Raw genomic sequence first — 8476 nt, 5'->3', positions numbered from 1 at the left:
TTTCTGTCATCTATAGTCTCTGCATTGCAGTAGGTATGTCATAAATAAGGTGTGTACGGACTCCTTTGTTTCACCGATGTGTCTCTAGTATTCGTTCACTTTGTGTAAAAATCAAAGAACATACAAAAGTCATACTTAGCCTTAAATATTAAAATCATATTTAAGAATATATATAAGAATAAATATATATGCAACTGCACTATTTTAGGATTGTCAGGACGAAGTTCTTTTTTTATTCTTAAATCGCGATGTAAACAATTTTATTATTATATCTATAATTATTTTAAATACAACCAACGTGTCCTTAAAAAATTAAGAAAAATATGATTTTATATATGTACATATATATTTTTAAATGTGTGAGATTCATTACACAAATTGACACATGCTTTCTTAATTCCATCATATCACTAAACAAATATCGTTAACCAATACAGATGGACTAAAAATTAAAACAGAAAGTTAAAAAAGAAATTAGAAAATGGATGATTAGCAACGATCGGTATTGTTTGGCAACGGGCCAATAGGCGGATGGAAAATGGCGGCATATTTGCCCACGCAATTATTACGACATAGTCTGATAACGGTGAAATGCTGGTTTTTGTCCGCGTTGCGTGGATATGACCAAGAAAAAAGCTTTATTATTTAAAATAAGTCGATTTTACGCTGTCATAAAATTGTTTTTAGATTGTTTATTTATGTATAGAGGGATTAATGTTGCAACACGTTGTATTAAAAAAAATGTTTACGCTATGGCTACGAAACTCTCTAATCACCTTCTTAGAAGTTATAGATCAATGCCATTTTAAAGGTGCCTTTATAACGTGGGGGAGTGTATAGATGATAAGTTTTCACAAGAATTGTTATTAAGTGATTTATCATTATGACATCACATAAATAATATGACATTTGCATGTCTATTTTTATATGGCTGCTCGGTATTTTTTTAAACATATTTCTCGTTGATAATAAATAATCATTTTTCGTCTTCTTTTTATAGAATAAAGTTCTATTTGATTTGGATAGTTTTTGAAGACACAACGCTATTTTTTTATGTTACAGGTGGCAGACGAGCAGGAGGCTCACCTGATGTTAAGTGACCGCCGCCCATGAACACTCGCAAGCCCACTGCCGGCCTTTAATTATTTGACAAGTTTTAAGAAACAGATTATTTATTAGTGGCCGTTAGAACGTAAACAAGCAGTGTTGTCCTAGTAGCTTCAGCGTGCAACTCTCATCCCTGAGGTCGTAGGTTCGATTGGAATTATTTATATATAATCATTTAGCATTCGGTCGAACGGTGAAGGAAAATATCGTGAGAACTTGCCTATTAGATTGACAAATGGTCATAAAACAGATACAGGAAATGAGGCCCCAACGTAAAAAGGTTGTAGGGCCACTGATTTTTTTTATTGAACTTACGTTCTAACGTTTACACAAATTGTTATTTTTAAGTTTAAGCTTTAATAATTCATAAATCTGGACACTTCTTGGTCGACGATTTTGTAGACAAGATGGCGTCGCACCAGTCCCGACGTAGGTTTGAAAACTCGTAAATAAGATTCAGGGTTTGTACGCGTTAATTTTAGTCTTAAAATTCACAAATATAAATACATTACAAACTATTCTCGAAAACATTTTATTTTTATACTCTCAATTCGGCTATTGATGCCACAGAAACCACGAAACACAGTTTTAGTTTGTAAAACAACATTTTATTTACATAATATGTTTTTGATGTTCGCATTTCATAAATTGCGTTGTTCATCAGAAATTTTGAATGTAATAATAATTACGTGGCTTATTAACACAATTATTGCGTTCATACAGATTTCAAAATTTAAAATAATTGGTTTAATGTATTGAGCTGGCTTACATCGCTTTTAATAAAAAAAAAAGTATAGATAATAGACAATAAAAATGAACATTACACAAAAACAAAGAAATACTTACAAAAAGAGGAGCGATAAAACGTTGCTAGCACAAATTACAAACTACTTTAAATGTAGGAAGTTTGGGTATATTGGAATGTTAATTAGGTTTTGTCTTATTATAACATATACAACCTTATTTAACACTTACAAAACAAAAAGTTTTTACCAAATTAGAATGGCGCAGCGACCCTGAACGTTTAAGTAGTTAAATGGAATGCTGCAAAAAAATTACAAAACATTTACATTACTTATAGCTAACGTTAACGACCCTAGCAAAAAGATCCCGACTGTGATTCCGTGACTCTCATTCAAGAAGTCCTAGATTCGAACCCAGGCTGTGCAACAATGGAAAATTTGTGTATTTAACACTCGTTCGTACGATGAAGGAAAACATTGCATGGAAACCGGCATGCCCTCCAAATAGTCGAGCCAAGTGTTAGGACAGAAGGGTGAAAGAAACCAATGCCGCTACAAACTTCTTGCCCTCAGATTTACGTATCGTGATAATTTGTTTTCAGCAAGATCAGCCTTCTGTGCCTCACACACGTCGACAGGGTCTAAGGCATTCCGGCGTCCTCGTGTTTTAGATTACCGTAAAAGCGAGTGTTAAATGAGCATATAGACAGACAACCCTCAGGGAAAGAAGTTGCACGCTGAAGGTTCTTTCAGATTTTTTATATAATCTGTTTATATTGATTCTAATACTGATTCTAGTACTATATGGATTCTAATTGTCTAAAAGTACCAATTACGCCCACTACGCACCAATTTTCAATAGTGTATTGTTTATTTAAGTCAACTAAACATTGTGGAAGTTGTTGAACGTACCAGTTTCGCAACTACCTATTACGTGATAGTAACAAAAACAATTGACAAACGTCTCCGATTTCGATCACAATTTCTTAATTCACTTTCCGCATGCCTAACTATTGAAAATATTACGCATGAGCAGGCATTTTGAATTGTACGAGATTGGCAGCGTGCTAATCACTGGTAAAAAAACTATAAACGAGAAAAAACTTTGATTTATTACACATTATAGTTCGAATTACCACTGCACATGGCTGTTTGTCGCAATAATTGTTTATTAAATTAGATGGAAAGAAATCCCTGGATACTATAAAAGGGGGGCAAATCGGAAAAAAAAAATCGTTATCCTAATTATTATCTATTTTCTGTATTTGAAAACAGATACACGATATCTACACTGATAAATAAAAGATTCGCTGTTAATTGTTAGTAGATTGTCTATATTGGAAATGAAGAAAGTGTTGATGAAAAGATTTTCTTTCTCATAAAGATATCTTACATAATTGAACAACTTTCTATACGTTATTTATTAAATTATTTTATTGGTTTCATAAAATCATAATTAACTATACAATTTTAATATGTAAAAAAATTCAATTTACGCGCCACAAATTATATTTAAGGATTTCGCGCGTTTAAACTATGTGATTTCGACTATTGTTGATACTAGAAGTTATATGCAACGCCCTAGTTAATAAGAAACTTTACAAACGCCATGTATACATAAAGATTTTCAGGAGTTAAAAAAATATTTTGAATTACTATCATTCAAAGAAGTATAGTATGTAGTAAGGAAATTATTAAAGAACTTTATATAATTTATTATGGCTTGGCTTACGCTCAATACCAGTTTGTATTGTTTTGTTTTCTGTGGAAAAAAAAGTACAATAGTAATGTGAATATCTCCCGCCATTTTATTGCAGAATATAAATCGTAAACGCCATTACGAAGTTTTCCCGCCAATCATATTTTTTTTGCTATTTACAAACAACCAGTGACAATTTACTATGGTGAAATGTTTCATTAGCTTAAATGACTATATTGTGTTCCTTAACGCTGTTGTAGAACATGGTACTAGGGCTTAAAACTTGGCCAAACCGGACTGACAGCCTTGCAACTGTCGAGGCTACTTTTTGTGCGTCAATTAAATGGCCAATAGTCGATACCTTATTGCAAAAAGCTACAGCTTTATAAAGCAACGCGCCCTTTGGAGTATGACTCAACATTTAACATAAAGTTGCTTTTAGGCTGGTTTAAATTTTCATTTTTATCTTCTCGTTTGTTATCTATGAATTTAAAAAAAATGTCTGTTAAATAACACGTATTTTGATGGTCATATATGCTAAACTTCTGTATGTTAGAAGACGTATATCGTATTTTATTTAACAGTAGAAAAATATGTCCTACTAACTAGCCTATTCATTATTGAGTAAAAAACTTAATGTTAGTAAAGCCTATTAGTTCTTGGTAGAGATTAATTTAAAAAGGTTATGAAGAAGTCATTCACGCATAATCGATATCCACATTTATAATAATCAAGTACAAATAAATTAAGTTGAAATTAATTGTAGTAATTAATTATTTTCCAATGAAGTCAACTACCTCAACCGGCATTATGAGTTCAAGGTTCGTAAGTTTCTCTCAAGTAAGCTGAGCGCATCGTTAGTGAAGACTTCACTTTTTTTTTTTTTTTTTCCCCTTTGGCTCTAACACTGTTTGAAGACTTCACTTAATTCGTTAACAAATACAATGAAATATTAAAGACTGTGTGTGTGTAAACAATCACAGATAAAAATTACGACAATATTGCATGAAGAATTTAATCAGCCTGTCATTTTACATAATTTTACGTCACTTGATTATTCAAAAATAGAATACCTGTCACATAACATCGATATATTCACCGAGTTGACGTATTGGAACATTGTAAGTTGCCTTTAAACGCTTGAACGCCCGCTCTCTCTGATTTCTCTGGCATTTGCATGCCGGTGCATACAAAGCCAATTATTAACTGCATCAGATAAGATGGGAATATGAAATTAGATTATCTAAAGTATCCATAAAACTAAATTATTAAAAGTACTGGTCATTATTGAGGTATTTAGATCGTTGGTTAAATTGTTACTCGGGCGATTGGATTACTTGGATGTGGCTATTACTGGTATAGCCCCAAAGCTGTCAACCATAAGTCTGTAACTGTAACGTTAAATATAACCTACATCCGTTAAAAATGTAAACATTTGAAAGTGTTTCTTTGTATCGTCTCCATTTGCATAAGATGTGTGACTCAACACTGTTCGTCTGCCTGCTTATCTGACACTGACCTCGGATGGCTTTTAGTTATTTCATTTGTCATCTCTGATTATTTATTTACACTTCTATGTAATAAGGTAGCCTTATCTCTTGCTTTAATTCGATTTAATTCTCTCTAATTTCGATTGTGATATACAATTACTAACGCCCAAACCCAATAACCTATCTCAATCCACTTTTGACCATCTGAGATAGACATCTAAGCCACACATTGAAAAAAGTCAATAACCAATCGACGGATTGTAAAAGCCATCTGTCGTTACAAGCTATCCATGGTTGGTAGGATCGGTGTATGTGGAAAAACCTTTGTATAAAAATGACAGTTCATCTGTGACAATATCCTATCTTAGGATTTTACTAAAAAGCTATTTGATATGTATTAAACATAGATATGTATATTTTAATATTATTTGTACGGTTTTATTTACTTTATATTGATTATCAAATATGTGTGTAAAGAGCGAAGAGATGAAAAATGGATTGATTATTGGGATGCAGATAGGAGATCGATTGACTGTCATAGTCTCAGATTGTTTTTTATCTGAGATTATGGATTAATAATTCGGTTCGGGCGTTAAACAGTAAACGGGTACAGTATTGTTCCCTTTGAAGTCGAGACTCTTGGGCCGTGGAGTTCAAGGGTACAGGCGCCTATCTGTATAATTCAGTGGCGGTAAAACCATTTTTTAGGTCCGGCCCTCAGATTTCTGTTTATTTTTATGATCAATCTGATATAATTGACGTCAAAATGCGTAATGTTAAACGCCTACATCTAACGGTGGCGACTGACATCAAATTTTCGCACATGAATATTTGTTCGCTATGACCATGCTCACAACAATGCTCACATCACCTGAATATTCGCGATTCGCCTGTGCTTCATCCCATCCACAGTTGCAGTCAAAATGGCGGGAGTAAAGGTGGTGGCGACAGACTTGTAATGTAACATTCAAAATGATTCGCCAAAAAACCGACAGCCGAGTGGAGCATATCTAGCTGCTCTGCTCGATGTACTGACATGCCGAATAGTCGACCTGTAACGTGCAAATATCCAATGTTAGTCGCAACCTTAAGACAGACAGTCCATTAGTGCACGGAGACCGAACCTACGATCTCAGGGATAATAATCGAAAGCTAAATCCCAACGATTGCTCCTAAAAGCTGACTTAGCCATATAGAGTTGCCTATTTTTCTATAACAACTATATCAGAATCTAATAAAAAGCCTTTAAAAAGATTCTATTTCCTATTATTATTTAGTTTCTTTAGACTAGTAATCTAAGCATGAGACGTGCACTGCGTCTATTTTTAATCGAGCACGGTCTTGGGGCAACGACCGTGTAGCCTGTTAATTTCAAAAAAGTCAATGCGCTAGTCTTGGAGGCATTATAACGTGGACACGATTTTTAGGACCTATCCGGTCGCCAAACTCCAAAAAAGCACATTGTTTATTTCCATTTTTTGGCATCATTTCTTAAAGTACGGTAAGTGGAAAATGGAAAAATATGGTGGAGTTGAATAGTTTATGTATCCATTTTGAAAGATCGATGAAATTCAATAACTTCACTCGATAGAAAAAAAATCCAAACATAGCAAATTTATGAAACTGAACTATATAATTTTATGATGAAAATTTATATGGAACATGATTTAGAAATTTACACGATCTATTTTATCGTAAGCCAAGTGGCAATGGAAGTGGATTATATCAGAAAATAAATGACAAAATTAATTTAATTTGATGTATTAAGTACATAACTAATTGTTATCACAGTCCGGCGCGCCTCAGTGCTTCAACCCCAAGACACTGACACAGGAATTCGTGCTGGGTTAGAACCTTAAAACATTTATTAGTTCTCATATAACTCTTAATAAAATCACATTTTCCGATATAATCTTGTAAAACTTCGTGCCTTACAACAGTCAATTAATGTCGTGTAATAGATTAGATTTTAAAATCTAAACGCCATTAACCAATTATTAAAAATTCAAAATTCAAAAATAATGTATTCATATAGGTAACATAATGTACACTTATGAACGTCAAAAAAGAGAAATATAAATTAAATGCTTCTAATTTTACATTTACTGCCAGTTCTCAAAACAAGGGCGTAGAACGGAAGAGAAGAACTGGCAATAAACTCTCCGCCATTATTTTTTTTACTGTGGATATATCTTGTCGATTCGAAACTATTAATTTAATTTGAGGGAAGAGTTTACCGATTATCGACGCACGGGATGAATATGAAATGATTGACATGACAGTTACGAAAGTTATTCGCATATTTCCCAAAGTTTTTGTTTGAGCTGACCCGAATTTGCTTTATATATTTATTTATATATTTGCTTTATAGATATGATTAGAGTTATTACATATACATTTACAATGGAGTCATATTTAGTGTGGAAAAAGTGGAGAAAATAAATGTATCATTTAAAAAAAATGAATGATTAAAAAAAATAGACGACCATTATTTACACTTTACACACTTTTACACTTCTATTATTAACACTTCGTTGCATACAAAAATATAATGCAATTGACATAATTAAATAAAAAGGAGGGCAACTGGCGGCCTTATCGCTTTCAAGCGATCTCTTTCACGCAAACACCGTGAGAAAAAAACTTATATTCGTTGAGGTAAGTGCAAGAAGTACAAGAAGTGCAATAATGCAAAAATACAATTGTTATTTAGACAAAACTAATGAAACAAAACAAAGCAATTAAAATATATATACTCCAGTCATTATATACATTTGGAAATGAAAAAGAACCGAGAAAGCCAACTTTTGGATATTACGTGGGGGGCTTGCAAAGCTTAAGTTCAAATTGTCGACAAAAGAATCTTGTGCAATTTCTGCCATCTTGCAAAAAGGGTTAAATTCAGTTTTTTCATCATAACTTGTTTCCCCGTCGAGATACGATTTTTTTTGAAGAACACTATTTTGTTACTCTTTGCACGATCTACAATAAAGGTTCTAAACATTTTTCACGTATCCATCATTGTTATCGAGATATCGATAAAAAAACATAAATTTGGGGAGACAAAAATATTTTTAACTTTAAAACTTCTGGCCAACTTTCGGAGTAGTTCTTTTCTTTTGTATTGCATTTTACATGTCGCAGCCAAATACCTTAATTAATTAAAGGGGCCGTTAGTTAAACGGCGCCGTTTAGTTAAAAGGCTAGGCTGTTAATTGTACGGATTATTAAGGCAATTCAAATCAAGGTTAATTTCCAGTTACCTTCTTTTGTATAGGAGAGACATATGCCAAAGATGCAACTAAAATATACTGTATATTATCATTTATTTAATTATGAAGGTCCAGTTAATTATCCTGGATTTTATGGAATGATGAAAAGCCATCCATGGCGTAATATGTATCTACGTAAATGATCGCGTATTTGGCCAGTGTTAG

This window comes from Pieris rapae, chromosome 21, assembly GCF_905147795.1.
Source record: "Pieris rapae chromosome 21, ilPieRapa1.1, whole genome shotgun sequence".
NCBI classification, from domain to species: domain Eukaryota; kingdom Metazoa; phylum Arthropoda; class Insecta; order Lepidoptera; family Pieridae; genus Pieris; species Pieris rapae.
Note: the sequence above shows the minus strand (reverse complement) of the source record.